Below are 16,502 nucleotides of genomic sequence, written 5' to 3' on the forward strand. Positions count from 1 at the left end.
TTTATGACGTCATTTTATGACCGTCAAAAATAGGTTTTCTCCGCCATTTCGGGAATGTCAATTGTCAAGCACAAAGGTACCAAAGAATGCTGTAAATTATGTGAAAAAAAACTAATTTCCGGCATTTTAATGGGTCTTTGCTGACATAAAAAGTCACAAAAACAAGGTAAACAAGCATCATAGAATTTTTCCTGATCCCGGAGACTAGTACTCAACAAGGTATCATTTGATTGGCTCCTTTGGATAATTAGCTGAACAGTGATTTGCGGTTTTTGAAAAAAGTACATTTGGAGTCTTTGAAAACACACCCATTACATTTTGAAAAACATCACGTAAGCAAAAAGAAGCTTAAAGAATGGATTCGTAATTACGAACCAATAGCCCCAATTTTTATTCAGCCATGGATATCGAAAAGGGCTCAGATCACCGACGGAGAGCCATAACCATTGTTATTGTTTTAATGTGAATGTATAATACATAAATATTTGTAATTAAAGACGAAGTTCTAAAACTGCGAAAAACAATTTATTGGAAAACACTTAATGTATTACTTTACGCCTTGAATCCATTCCAGTCTTTTCAACTTTTGTAATCTATAAATTCAAATTGGTATAATTGGCATAATTAGACAATGGTTTTGGAACCTTTAGAAAGTTATATTTATACTCTTTGTTTAAATTCTCTTTTTTAAGCGTATACGATGTGTCCCGAAAAAAGCGGAAAAATCTTTTCATATAGTAAAATTCTCATAATTTATGTAATTTTTATGGCTTGTATACTTACTATTTCAATATCAAAACCTATATTGAATCGTAGGTATTGAATATCTATTGGTTGAACAGAGAATTATAATCCAGATTATAATCTTATTTCAAATATTCTAAACCCAGTTTAGATGGCGAGTTTTGAGGAATTTACTTTACGTAAAGAAATGCTGTCCGCTTTTTTTGGGACACACTGTACATGTCAGTCGGCTTACAGGTGTCAAATGAAGTAAAATAACTTTAAAAATCAAGTCGATCAAAGACTTATCGTAAATGGACTTACAAAGAAGATGGCAAATTATGGAGTCACCATGGAGTCACCAAGGAGAGTGATCGTAAACAGATCGAAACTGGGGTCTTCTTAACATGTGTTTTCACCACGGGTGGGATAATGTTCGAATGTTGCCAACGTTTTTAATTGATCTATACACATTTCTTTATAAGTCAAAATATTATAAAACAAGTTAAAAACATTTTAAAGCTTTTCGGACTCTGAAACACCCGATTTCTTAGAAAAAAATGGCCAAATAATCAACGAAATTGTGAAAATAAGAACATGTTAAGAATATTTTAAGTTTAAAACTCAAAAAGTCAAGAACACCCTAAGGCTTATAAAATTTGGGATGTTCTTGTAAAGATAATGTAATTAAAGAAATTGTTTTTTTGTGCCATTAGGAAAATAAAAATAAATTGCTAAAGCATTCATTAAGGCTTGGGGACACAAGAGAAGTTTTTTTCGCGTTGGTGCAATGCAATATGCTCCATCTATGGAAGCCGAGAAGGGTCAGCGTACGACTTCTTCCAAAAGCTGTCGAGATTTCTTTAAAGCTATCGAGATTTGTTTCAAACTGTCGAGATTTTTTAAGTTGTCGTGATTTCTTTCAAGTTGTCGAGATTTCTTTCAAACTGTCGAGATTTCTTTCAAGTTGTCGAGATTTCTTTAAAGCTATCGAGATTTCTTTCAAACTGTCGAGATTTTTTTTAAATTGTCGTGATTTCTTTCAAGTTGTCGAGATTTCTTTCAAACTGTCGAGATTTCTTTCAAGTTGTCGAGATTTCTTTCAAGCTGTCGAGATTTCTTTCAAACTGTCGAGATTTCTTTCAAGTTGTCGTGATTTCTTTTCAAACTGTCACGTTCCCAAAAACTGTCGCGTTTCTAGAAATTGTCGCGTTCCTAAAAACTGTCGCGTTCCCAAAAAGTGTCGCGTTCCCAAAAGGTGTCGCGTTCTCAAAATCTGACGTGTTCCCAGCCAGATGCTCAATCAAAACAGAAATTGTTTAGGGTGATTCCCAAAGAAACCGCTGGAAATCACCTGCACTGCGGAGAATAATGTGGGAAGCGCCAATTCAGTCGAGCCTAACTGTAATTTGCATGTCCTCTATTAAATCAAAACATAATGAACGAGGAATCCGACCGACTTTATTTATTTCGAAACGTCACTTGAAGGTGATGTTTTTGCATTTTTCTTCAAAAACTAAAATGAATTCGCGCCACAAGGCTACAAAAGAGGATTCCCTGAGTAACATCTGAAATTACGGGTTTCGGTGAACATTATAAAGCTGCAATCTGATTGGCTGTTAGAAAACCAATAAAATTCTAACCCAAATACCAATGCGAGGGTATATTACTAAACATCGTTTGATGAGCACGCTTACGGCAAACACGCGATATGAAGACACTGTGTGTGGGGGGGGGGATGTATGTGCCAAGTGTGTGTGAAGGGTGTATATGAGTATGGTGTAAAGTAAAGGTAGGGTTTAAGAATTTTCTTTGACAATTCAGACACGCTGAGCACGACAAGCACGGACTTCAAGGGTATATGACTAAACATATTTTGTCGGACACGCTGAGCACGGCAAGCACGGACTGCGAGGGTGTATTACTAAACATCGTTTGATGAGCACGCTGAGCACGGCAAACACGGGATATGAAGGCACTGTGTGTGGGGGGTGTATGTGCCAAGTGTGTGTGAAGGGTGTATATGAGTAGGGTGTAAAGAGTGTGTATGAGTAGGGTGTAAAGTAAAGGTAGGGTGTAAGAATTTTATTTGACAATTCAGACACGCTGAGCACGGCAAGCACGGACTTCAAGGGTATATGACTAGACATATTTTTTCGGACACGCTGAGCACAGCAAGCACGGACTGCGAGGGTATACGAGTAAACATATTTTGACGGACACGCTGAGCACGGCAAACACGGACTTTGAGGGTATATGACTAACCATTGTTTAGTGGGCATGTCAGACAACCACGTTTCTACGTCTGTTTCAAGGAGAGTATGATAGTAATGGTTTTATGTATAGAGAACGCTAAGTACGACAAGCACGCATTTTTAAGGTGTCTTTAATCTATATCGTATATAATGATATCATCCAATCAGATTTCAGCTTTATAATGTTCACCACTACTCGAAATTACGCAACAGTTTTTGAGAATGAGAAAATTTCTGGGAACGCGACAGTTTCTGGGAACGCGACAGTTTTTGAAAACGCGATAGTTTTTAGGAACGCGACAGTTTCTGGGAACGACGACAGCTTTAAAGAAATCTCGACAGCTTTCGGAAGAGATCGCACCTTCCATATCCATCCCACCAACACAAGAAAAAAGTGCGTGTCCCATGGTTTCTTTTCTTGTTTCATGAAACAAAAAGTGTGGGAAATACCCAAAAGACACACAAATGTTATTAAAAGAAAAATGGGTGTGGGGACATGAGAAAGCGTTTCAGGTTGGTGGCATGGAGCATGTTGCATTGCACCAACGCGAAAAAAACTTCTCGTGTCCCCAAGCCCTTAGTATGCAGTGTGGCCCCGGTGACTTTCTTCAGAACTCATTCCGGTAACCTCTGGTTCGTCACTTTTATCTGCGCCAATATTTAAAATCCAGTTACTTTTAAATGAATAATTAGAACTCCTACAACTTGCACGTACATTGTCAAAATATTGGCACCGACCTCAAATTTTTGGGTCCTTTTATTTATAGAATATTACATAAGTCGCAAAATGACCGGATATGGGTAGCTTTTAAATTTTGACCACATAAAAAATAATTAGTGGCATCAAAACATGAAAATTGTGGCAAGAAAAATATCGATTCCTCATAGTACACGAATTCTTTTTATATAAGAATGGTGTTTTTTCATTTCATGATGGATATTCTTTAACTTTTTAGGGAAAATCATCCTAAAATATTCTTACAGCATTCTTAGCTTAGGATCATAATTCAGACTAGATTTAACATTTAGTAGATACGTCTCAGGCATGAAATGGCATTTATGTGGAAGGAGTGAGCCTTACTTGGGGGGTAATTGGCAATTTTTAATTGAAAATGCTCTAAAAATGGCATTCTTAGCTTCAGTAGCCATGATAGTGATATTCTTAGCATATTCTTAATTTTTTGGCCAATTACATCATGAATATTCTTATAAAGTATATTCTTATAGAAAAAAGCGTGTAACTATTTTACACTAATTTTCAGGGGATTGTGATATGCGAAAATAGCGCAATGACATTTATTTTCGCATATCACAATCCCCTGACAACACAAGCAATTGTACCATCTTAGCAAATCTAGGCATTTTCCTCAACTTTAATACGGACCAATAACGATGCTATTTGAATTATGCTTAATGATCTTATGTTGAAAATTATTTCTTTTGCTAAAAGTATACCGCCCTTAATATTTAGAGGCAACAATAAATGCCTGATAACTTGCAAGCTCTAATACTGAAATAATGTAAAACACCCCCTTCTCACAGATTCACTGGGATAAATTTCCTCCAATTTTTATCCCCACTGAAAATAATCAAATAAACCAATCCTCACTGCTTAACAAGTGTACCCTGAGTATCAGAGGTTAAGTGCTTTTTACGGTATGACAAGTGTGCTATGACATTGAGATTTTGAGCATAGATATGGAGTCATAGATATGGATAACCGAAGATGGTTTCAATGCCGGACAAAAGGTTGTAGACAAATGGAATTTCAGTAAAAAATGATGAGAAATAGAGCAAAATGACTCTTCAATGTGTCTGCAAGGGGATGGAAGTTAAGAAAAACACTTTTGAAGTCGTTGCATTGCTTTTGAATTGCTTTTGAGGGAACCACAAGCAAAAAATCAGCGTTTTGATACTGGTGTAAGCCAGTTAATCAAGCCCTTGTGGTTTGCCCTTGCGGTTAGACTGCAGTGGTGACTTTGAAAGACTGTTTGGAAAGCACCCAGAGCCTCTTGGGAACTTGTTTTTTATCGATATTGAAGTATTTTGCAAATATTGCAGAAGTCTACAAACCTTTTGTCCAGCATTGTTGCAAAGTTTTGGTCCAGCTATCTCTTTGGTTGATATTTTAAAGAGCAGAATGTAAATTTGGCTAAAATTACGTATTGAATGAACTATAAGAAGCTCGTTCTATTTAACTGAAATTTGTTCCTTAGGGATTGTTTGTCAAATAAAAGAAACTAAAAGTATAAAAATGCTTCAATCCTCACTTATCATATACTATTGAAAAGATAACTTGCAGAAAACTATAATTTCTGACAAATTTAGAAATGGAGATGAAAAATAAAAAATAAAAAAATTAATTTTCTATTCTTTGAAGCTATAAACTTCATTTTTACTTTAGTTCAGAGGTACTTTGAAGCATCGTGATTTCAGCTATGTTATTTTTCTCGAAAAGTTCTCGCGTCGAAGTACACACAGCCTCTCGTTAGAGTCGAAAAGTCTCGTTTTAATTACTAAAGAAGTCAACCATGGATTTTGTCACTAAATACATCTATTGTCAGTTTATGCTCTACAATGCCCAAAAGGCTCTCCCCTTCTTCCAGCGTTGGGTTCCAGAGTCGATCCCAAATACAAATTCATTGTTATTAGAGAGACAGTTTCCAGTGTCCCCGTGACAGTATCTGAAATCAGGAGGCTTCGAAGTGCCTCTGTACCACCAAAAATGGAGTTTCTAGCAGTGGATAAAAGTAGATTTTTATCTTCTTCATTTGTCGTCTTCATTTTTTTAAAAGATCTTAGAAAGATTTTTCTCAAAAATTATAGTGCTCTGAATTGTCTTTTAAATGGTATATGAAATGCAGGGCCCACGCCATGAACTTGAAAACTCCCCCCATAGATTTATAAAGTCCGAAGGGCTAGATGTCGTGCTTTCGCTGAAAAGTGTTCCGTGGTGTGGTAGGAAATCCTACCTAGGTCACGTGACATTACAATAGAATTTGAGTGCTTGACCAATTAAGAAGCTCCGCGGTTTTTCGAAAACAATAGCAGCAATATTTTTTGCGATATTCACTTTTTTTTTGCTTAGGAGAGCTTGAAGCACGACATCTAGCCCTTCGGGTTTTATAAATCTATGCCCCCGGGTGGCGAAATGTTAAAATTGAAGCACTTGTTTGAACATGGCAAGCAAAACAAAGATTACACACTTAAAGTGAATGGACTTTAGTAACAAAATATAAATTGTGAATTGATTATCTAAGAAAGTGTGGAAAATTTCAGGCATGGACACGACATGGTTGGAATTTTACAGACCGGTTCGTATTTTACATAAAATTCCCATTTCAAGCATAACCAATTGTGCTGAAGTTTTGGCTTTAAGGGCTCTGACCATAGTGAATTTTTCATAATTGTCGTGTATAAAATGTGTTTTCTGACTGGTGTGTAACCAGAAAAAGTATGACATGATATACATTTTCTGTTAGGTAGACTATTCCTGAATCTGAAAATGCAAAAATTGCATTGAAAAAATTTAATGAAGAAGAAAATGAAGACATTTGCGAAGACAAGCAGTTCAACGTTGAGGAGCTTATTTTCGGCGAAGAAAAAGATTTTGAAATAATTTTTGCACTAGATGGTGTATCTTTAACCAAACTAACAATAGATTTTCGGAAAATCTTTGAAAAAGCTTCTTTGTTTCAAAATCTTGAAAGTAGTGGTTTTTGACCAATTTTTCATCCCAATTTTTCTTACAAAAAGAGTCGTAACTTTTGAAACATCATTTTAGAAAAATTTTCCGAAAATTTTTAGATAGTTTAATCTTTTGCACACGTTTAAAAAAAAATTCGAAACAAAAAGGTTAATTAGCCATTAAAACTTAGCACTTTTTGTAAAAGAGGGTAATATAACATTTTATTGACGTCTTTTTAAGGTTCATAACGTCATTTTGTACGAGATTTTGTAATTAAATTGCTAATTACTCTTGATAGAATAATTTCAGAAACAACTTATAAAGACAATTTTTTGTTAAAAATGTCAAGGAACTCAAAACAAAAGTTTTATCTTCAAATCTCGTAACCGATCTTTTGACTATAGCCTAACCAGAGCCCTTAAGCTTATATCATTAATTACCAACATGTCAAAATTTCAAAACAATAAAATTTTGCAATCCTTAGGCACAGTACAAACTGTAACTAGGGCCTTTTTAGATTAAATTCAATTTCTGGACGGTCTGTAAAATCGATCTCGGTTTTTCGGACAATTTCGCGGAAAACCGTCAAATCTGATTATATAAGAACAAACTATATTAAACCACAAGGCTTCGACAGTTAAGAACTTTAAAGCTTTTCAGACTCTCAAATATCCAATTTCTAAGAAAGGTGGACAAAAATATTCACAAAATGGTAAAAATACGATGTTGTTAAAAGTATATCTTTAACCTTAAAACTCAAAAAGCTCAGAAAACAATTTTGGATGTTCTTATAAAAAACATGTGATTATTTTTAGGTGACAAAATGCCTGATAGCTTGAAAGGCCTCTCTGTTTAGTCATTTTGAGCATCTAAATGCTGAATATAAGCGATCCAACGGTACTTTTGGAAACCTGTCACACTTTAACCCCTTTAGTACTGTGGAAAACTGAAATTAGAGAATTTTTTCAAAGCCACGGTACGCAAACTTCAAATGCAATAGGTCTTATCGGAGTTTTTGATTTTTCTAAAAAAGCAATGCATTGTGGGTTTTGGGAGTATTACAATATAAATCGAAACAATCCCACAATGCATCGCTTTTTTAGAAAAATCAAAAACTCCGATAAGATCTATTTTCTCGGCTTTGTCTAAATCGAAATTCGACAAAATACCAACATCAGGTCGTACTAGGTTTCATTGGAAAGCTTTTTCAAGATCTATCTTTTTAATGTGCCGCTTTTTTTGAATTAAGTTTTCAATCAAAATTGGCACCCATAAATGTCGTTCAAATGTGTGCGGTAAAAAATGAAAGAGTTGCTTTAATTTAGGAATTGAATTTGTGTTTTCTTGAAATACTGACAGTAAATCTTTATAACTTGGAGGAAACAGAAAGCTTAAAATCAACGGCCTCCGTTATTGTGATTTCGGTGTTTAAATGCCAAAAAGAAAGAGAGCTTGTAGAAATTCAAATACCTTTTTCCCTTAAAATTTATATGCTGTCAGTAGAGCCAACCCTATTGACAACCCTCCCCACGCCATTACGCTAAATTTATGAATAATTTGAATTCTTCAATTCAAATGTATAAATTGGAATATTATTTTCCTTTCAATTCAAGTTTAAGGTGGTACCCAAAAGAAAAAGGGTTCTGCCACAAATTTTTATTTTTTTCAAAGTGCTTTGACACAAACTATATCCTATCAAATTCTGAGGAAGAAAAGCATTGTTTTGGAATTTTTCTGATGACGTCACTAATTATGCCCATAATTATGCTAAAATCATATGGTATCTGTCGGCAAGGATATCCAGAGAAATTTTGTTGATAAATAATAGGTAGATAAATGTTCTGAGTGAACTACTTTTTGACATTTTTGTCTCAGTTATACCAGGTTTGCAATCAAACTTGAATTTTCCAGAAAAGAAAATATCACTGAATACATGTTTTTTTTCATAAGCATACAAAAATCTAAAAGCTGGCTCGGAAATGCTTAGATTAAGAGATTTACAAAGCTGAAAAATGCTTTGAGGGATGCTTATATCCTAAGCAAAGTTTTGGAGAAATTTCGAAAATCCAGCCAAAAACAAACAAATTCTGAAAATGAAGGCTCAAAGTAATGTATAGCATATGCTTAAAATATTGCCATATACGAGCCTAGATATGCTTATAAGCGCAATGCTTATAAAAATACATGTAAATATTAGATTCTAGCTGTGGAAAATTAATGATTTCCAAAAACTGATTCACTCAGAACCTTCAAGAACGAAGTTGAAGAACTAATGCTGAAAACTGCAAGTTTAAAGCTTGAATTGTTCGGCCGCTATGTTTGTTAAGGTCTCTAAAATGGAATTGGAATAAATGACGTTTAAAGATTTTTATTTTTTTTTGCTGAAAAAAGGGCAGAATTTGACTGAGGTAGTGCTTTTTTGGCCTAATTCCAAAAGTTGAACTTATCATCAGTCATTAAAAGTCATTAAAAGACAAATAACTGCTTGTGGTTGGCAGGGAAGTTTTCCAATGACCAAAAAAATTTCTCAGAAGCAAGATCATCTTACATTTACATGAAGTCTTTCAAGCTAAACTTTGAAATTGATGTTCTTCCCCTGGTACCACCTTAAAAACCTACATATCAATTCATTGAAAAATATACCACTACAGAATTGTCATAACAGTAAATTTTTGAATACTGGTAGTTTAAAACGGGAAATATTATCACATCACAAATTCTTCAATGTTTTTGACACGTCAAATATTTTAATCAAAAAATTCTTCAATGTTTTTGACATGTCAAATATTTTCATCAAAAAATTCTTCAATCTATTTAACACGTCAAATATTTCCATCAACAAATTCTTCAATCTATTTAACACGGCAAATATTTCCATCAACAAATTCTTCAATCTATTTAACGGCAAGTTCGCAATGTATGTAGACCTGAAATCGTCGGGTTTTCACTACCGTCAAATTCGAAATTGACGGACTTTCACGTCCAACATTTCCGAAGCGTCTGACGTGCATGCATTGCTAGATCTAAACAATTCGACAAAGTCTTCACTGTGGTAAATTTCGTAAATTGACTGACTTTCAAGTCTTACTTTTCCGAAACGTCAGACGTGCATATGCTTTATTTCTATGCGCTCTCATTACACTTGTAATCTAACAATTCAAAATAGGACTTTATAGGATTTCAGGTTTACATACATTGCGAACTTGCCTATTTAACACGGCAAATATTTCCATCAAAAAATTCTTCAATGTTTGTAACACGTCAAATATTGTCATCATCAAAAAATTCTTCAGCTGATTTGACACATCAACAATGAAAGATTTTTTAATGGTTTTTGACACGTCAAATATTGTCATCGAAAAATTCTTCAATGCTTTTGACACATAAAATGTTTTCATTATAGATTAAAAATGTTATTAAAAAATTATTTAATGTTTTTGATACGTTAAATCAAGAAAGTTTTTTGGTTAAATATTTTCATCAGAAAAGTCTTCAGTGCTTTTTTGACACGTCAAATGATTTCATCAAAGACTATAACTACAAAAAAGCAGGCCAGTGTGCAGTCAATGAGTAAAAAATGAACCAGTTACATTGCGTCATATTGGACAACATCGATCGAGAAATATGAAAAGTAATGTTACCTGGTCATCATCATTGTAGCATAACATTTCCTTGAAAATTTTGTTTGCGGTAAAGTCAAAAGTCTCATCTTTACGATTTGATTTTCTCGAAATTTTTTAAGCTTAAAAATCAAAAGAAAAAAAATACCTCTGAAAAATAGGTCTGTCAAAAAATACATTATAGGAAGTGTTATTATCAATATATGCTTTAAGTGGAAAAATGACAGAAAATAACAGGAGAACAAACATGTCCAAAATGTTCAAGATATGACTACACTCAGATTCTTAGCTAAAATAACTGCCTCGCTGAATCGTTAGCAAGAGAGCCAGATTACACCTACACACCTTCCCCGGAAGCATTTTTTCAGCCAGTGGGGATAAAAGATAACGGAATGAAGCTCAATGAGGATTGTATTTTGGGATTGGGGATTGGAGATTTCAATTCTTTTGTTTTCGAGTCAGAATATTCAGTGGGAATGGTAAAAAAAGCATCATATTTTGTAGTGAGGATTGGTTTATTTGATTATTTTTAGTGGTGACAAAAATTGGAGGATAATTTTCCACAAGGGACGATATTTTGGACAATTTTTCCAGTGGGAAAGGTTCCCAGTGGGTCTATGAGAAAGGGTTTAACTAATGTCTATTTCAAATTAGCTGGCAGTGTTTTTTCAAAACTGTTGATAAGACAAAATGTAGTGGGATATTGTCATAAAGAAAAAACTCAAAAAACACCGAAAAATGAAAATCAACTTCTTCAATGATTGTGCTATAATTATCATTCAACAAGAAAGAGCCCTTTTTTAAGTCAACCAGGGCAAATGTTTAAGCTGTATTTTTTGATTGAATGAAAATAGTTTTTTAAATCTTTTGTCGCATTTTAGTGTGGGCCAATGGTGAAATGATTGTGCACTTTTTGCAAAAAGCTTGAAATTTTGCACAGACCTACTTTAGACCTAAATAAACGATTTCAGTTCGGAAGCCCAAAAATTTTTTGCCTTTTTTCCCCTTTTTCAGCCGATTTTCTGCTGACATCAGCTAAAAAATTTTGGCCTAGAGGTCATCTCTGAAAATATGGTCATATCATATATTGTTGGATCGGAAATTGTATGTAGATTCCAAAAAGGGATTATCTCATGCCGTGAAAATCAAGCCAATAAAAGTAATTCATCCCCAAAGTGAGTGATGACGTCATCAAATTTCTTTGCCTAGCAGCTAAGTCTGTAAATATGGTCATATCATATACCGTTGGATCGGTGTTAAGTGAATAACAACCACCGAGTTGTTTATTTGTTGTCCTGTTCTATACAGATCAGTTAAACTGTTTCGATGGCATCCTGAGCAATCATATCACCATTTTGAAGCTTTGCGTTGAGAATGGAATCTTCGATTAGCTTTGCACTGGTTCGAACACGATGGTCAAGTCTATATGATTGAGCCAGATGCAACGCCCCTTTTTCTGTGTTTGACGGTTCGTTGCAAAAGAAACACGTGACAATTTGAGATGGTTGTTGAGATTGAGACTTTTGCCGTATTACTAAAGATAAAAAACATTATAAAAATTTGACAAATTCGTGCAGAAAAAATAAAATTAACTCTAATAAACTCGAAAAGCTAAAAAACAACGGTCAAAATAGGTTAGAAAATTTAAAATTAGTTACTTCATTTAGTTAATGGTTAATTAGTACCTCTGTCTGTCTTGTCAGATTTATGGTATTTCTGAATCGCCTTGTTAAGCTTATCGTCGGAGAACTTGAGTTTGCAAGATTTGTGAAAATTAGCTTCATTTCTGATTAGTGAATCGCCCAATGCAACTCCCTCTTTCAATTTGTCTATGTCTAGAGGCACTGGTAACATGTCTATTGAATCAAACTTTGCTATTCTTTTCGCTAGTTTTTTGTATGCTTGTTCTTTATTAGCTGTCAAAGCTTTTGATGATGACTGAAGTTTTTCATCTGTGTCAGTTTGACAAATAAAGCAACTGCTTCAGTCTATCTTTTCCTCCTCTTTACCATCACTTTCATCGCGTTTGGAACTCTTTGGGCTTGATCCACCAAGATCAGCAATTATAACACTTCTTCTCTTTGACATTTTTATTGTTTATTTCTGTATCTACATTTTTCTTTATCTAGCTCTAAAAGAAAGAAAAATAGAATGTAAAAATATACTTATGTTCTGCTCTTGCTCCAAAGATGAGTTTAAATGGTAATCACAATCCAATAACATAGCTAAAGACTTAGTCAGAGCCAGAAGAGCAACCTAAAATCGTTTGTGAAATAACCTATAAAGGAAGATTATGAAGTACAATAAAGATATTACAATCATCCCTCAATATTTGCACCCCCCCCCCCCCCCCCCTTACCAAACACCAAAAATCCACTTCTTTGTCGGAAATACGGTGCTCACATTGAGCATTGATATTTCTTTTTCTCTAAATTTTCAAGGTATTAGATAATCCTTTTTTGGAATCTACATAAAATTTCCCTTCAAAATCTTGCACCATTGGCTTACACTATTTATGATGTTCTAAGATTGAAGAGTTTCTGATACAAAAATGAAGATCATAGCATTATTCTACAAGAATTGATTTTCTTCTTCTTCATTTTTCATCTTCGTTTTCCATTTTCTAATTGTTTTTCTTTTTTGATAATATTCCACTCCGGATTATCTTTTTAACGAGCACAAAACCTCTAACTAATTCAAATTTTATCAAAAGTTATTATTGAGGTTTGAAAAAACACTGCCAGCTAATTTGTAATAGACTTTACATACCTATTCCTTCCCATAACCTTATAAAGTGACACAGTTATAAATCTTTTGCTGAAAAATGTTGTCTTTTTACATATCTGAAACATCCAACGTCTTTTGACGTGATTTAGAGTTTTCCCAAAAGTTACGCGTTGAATAATAGACCTTTTCCTAAATTAAGTCACAAACAACACTTGCCTCGTTTTGAAATTATTGCCATGGTGATCAACTCCCATCGGATTTTATTAAAACCACTTTCTATTCATAAAAAAATAATTCAATGTTTCAAGCACACAAGGGACAAAATCTATATGGTAATTGTTTGAATACGAGGCAAGTGATGTTCGTGACGCACCCGGGGGGGGGTACTACCCTTGTCGACCGACGGGGGTGCTCCGCTGAGGTTCGAAAAATGGACCCTACATGGGACTCGAAATTTGCGAAAAAAGTGACCCTGAATGGGACTGAATTTCCAAAATTTTCTCAAATTTTCTACTTTTTCCCAAATTTTCAAAAAATAGGCACCTTACGAGGGACTGATTTTTCTATTTTGGTGGTTTAACGACCCTACCTGGGACTCGTGGAGGTCAAAAAAGGTCCCCGTAACCCATCTTGCCCTAGTACCCCCCCCCCCTACCCCCCCCCCCCCCCGGGGTGACGCAATTTATAAAAAGGCCTATTGCTTTCTTGATACAGTTGACGCTCTCTAATTCGATTTTCAAGGGTGAAAATGTTCATCGAACAAGGGAGCTTATCAAATAATAGAACGATGAATTATGAGATCGTCAACTGTATTACTAAACAATTTTAATTGCGAGCGCAGAAAACGGTGGTAGGTCTCGTTGCTGAAACATAAAAATCTGAACGATCTCATTCAGCAAGCAGGTTTTCGTTGACAGGTTTACTACCCCCAACTGGCACACAACGTTGTTTCGACGTTCATCTAATGTTCATAACGTCCATATAGCGTTGGATGAATGTTGAAACAACGTCGTGTGCCAGCTGGGACCGTGAGCACCATAGTTTATAACTTTATATGAAATTTAACCTATGGAGACGAACTATAAGAATTTTATCGCGCATGTCTCAATCACATTACTATTCAAAGAATCATGTTAAGGATATTATGTTGCTGGGTTCAACTTATTCACCCAATAGCTGTATTGGTTGCAAGAGTGACCCAGAATGGTGACGTCATCAGGTGGCGATGACGTCAAAAATGTTTCAATATTGCCGAAATTTTCATGGTATGATATAGAGAATTCCTAAAAGCTCTTACGCGTTAAATAATAGCTTTCTTGATACAGTTGACGCTTTTTACTGTAACTCGATTTTCAAGGGGAATACAATTTTCATCGAATAAGGGAGCGTAGCGAACAGTAGAGCGTCGTTAATGAGAGTTTCGCGTTGACGGTGACTCTCAATGTTCAATCAAAATACGAGTACAGAAAATGGTGCCACGTCTTCCCTGGCGACCGAACTCCTTACTGAAACCATCATAAAAATAGCAGGTTTTCGCTGCCAGGTTTCAAACCGTGAGCACCCCAGTTTAACTTTCTCTGAAATTTACGGGGGAGTTTTATAGCCTTTTATAACTATTTTGTTCATAAAATAAAGTCCTTGCATTTGAACTAACCATGTGCAACTGACTACTACCTTCACGACACGACGAGATAACCGTTTGGTGAGTTCATTATTGATACGTGTCTGGAAGGTTTTCCTTCCAATGAATTTGGTCCTTCCAAAAATTACGAATCTAATTGTTTTTCTGTTATTTGTAGATTTTCCGTGAAAAGGTTTAGTAAAAATCACTTGCTGGGCCTTCTGTGGTGCCTTTCTCGAAAAAGCCGCACATTTGTATTTACTTTTCTATCAGGGACAACTTATAAGGCACGTAGAACGACACATGATCGGTATTTCTGCTGAAGTTCGTCATGCAAAATTATGATAATACGTGTCTGAAAATAAAGATGTGGAAGATTTTCTTTCCTATAAATTTGATCGTTCCAAGGGATGATGAATCTAATTGTTTTCCGTTAAGATTTCCGATGACGAAAAAAACGAAAAGAAGATGAACCTGCTTTAACGAACGGAGATAGATCTTCCTTACATTAATTTCTCAAAAAGCATCATTTTGTTGTTCCAAAACTAAGGTTTTTTGTGTTTTTTTGTGGAATTTTTTTCAACTGCACGAAAAGTGGCAAACTAAAAAACTCAAGCTTTAGTAAGCAAGGATAGTGTTATATGATTTTGATAAAGTTTCCCCTGAGCGTAATCATGACATCACTTGCTGACAAAGCAGAATTGCGCGTGACAGATCAATTCGTAAGCTGAAGAATAATCTATTCCGATCAAATGAACAATCAATGATGATATTACAAATCTGATAGATATAAAGTCTATTCACGATAAGTGTGCACTCTTTTTTCTTTTACCTATAACTTTTGAAGGAATTCTTCAATCTTTATAAATTTGGTATCGTTGGAAAGATATCAGTGAGTGAAACAATTTGAAATAAAAAAATCTTTGAAAAAATTCTAAAAACGAAGATGAAAATGAAGAAGAAAAAAATGAAGATCTTGTAGAGAAGGGCTGTGATTTTCATTTTCACTGGAGAGATTCTTTGATCTTAGGAGGTCATCAGTGTGAAGAAATTTCACTAAAATATTCATTTAATATAAAGTTATGATACAAAGTTAATAAGTGATTGACCCCAAAAAACAGCAGAAAACAGCAGAAAACAGCGTTTTTAGACGTCAATCAGTTTATAACTTTGTTTGATATCTTTTGACAAAATGATTATTTTTGAGAAATCTTTTCACAGTGATAACGTTGGATGATCAAGGATTCACTTCAGTGAAAATGATACTTATAGCACTTTTCTACAAGATCTTCATTTTTTTCTTCTTCATTTTCATCTTCATTTTTAGAATTTTTTAAAAAATTTTATTATTTGAAATTGTTTCACTCACAAATATCTCTCCAACGATACCAAATTTATAAAGATTGAAGAATTCCTTCAAAAGTTACAGGTAAAAGAAAAAAGAGTGCACACTTATCGTGAATAGACTTTAATTACTTGGGATGCAACTGTATCACCTGATTATATGGTGAGCTATAAGTAATCTTCGGGAATAGAACAAGCCTTGTCTTTTTATTTGAGCAAGGTGTGGCTAAGCTCATTAATAACGAAACCCCGAAAATCTTACAAATCACTGGTAATCTCCCGGTAATTGATGATGAAATGGATGTTGGTTGTACTAGACAATTCACATTGAGTTTTTTTGTATATTATTATCCTAAAGTCTATTCACGATAAGTGTGCACTCTTTTTTCATTAACCTATAACTTTTGAATGAATTCTTCAATATTTATAAATTTAGTATCATTGGAAAGATATTAGTGAGTGGAACAATTTGAAATAAAAAAATCTTTAAAAAAATTCTAAAAATGAAGATGAAAATGAAGAAG

Source organism: Clytia hemisphaerica, unplaced genomic scaffold, assembly GCF_902728285.1.
Source record: "Clytia hemisphaerica strain Z4C2 unplaced genomic scaffold, Clytia hemisphaerica genome assembly, whole genome shotgun sequence".
Classification (NCBI taxonomy): domain Eukaryota; kingdom Metazoa; phylum Cnidaria; class Hydrozoa; order Leptothecata; family Clytiidae; genus Clytia; species Clytia hemisphaerica.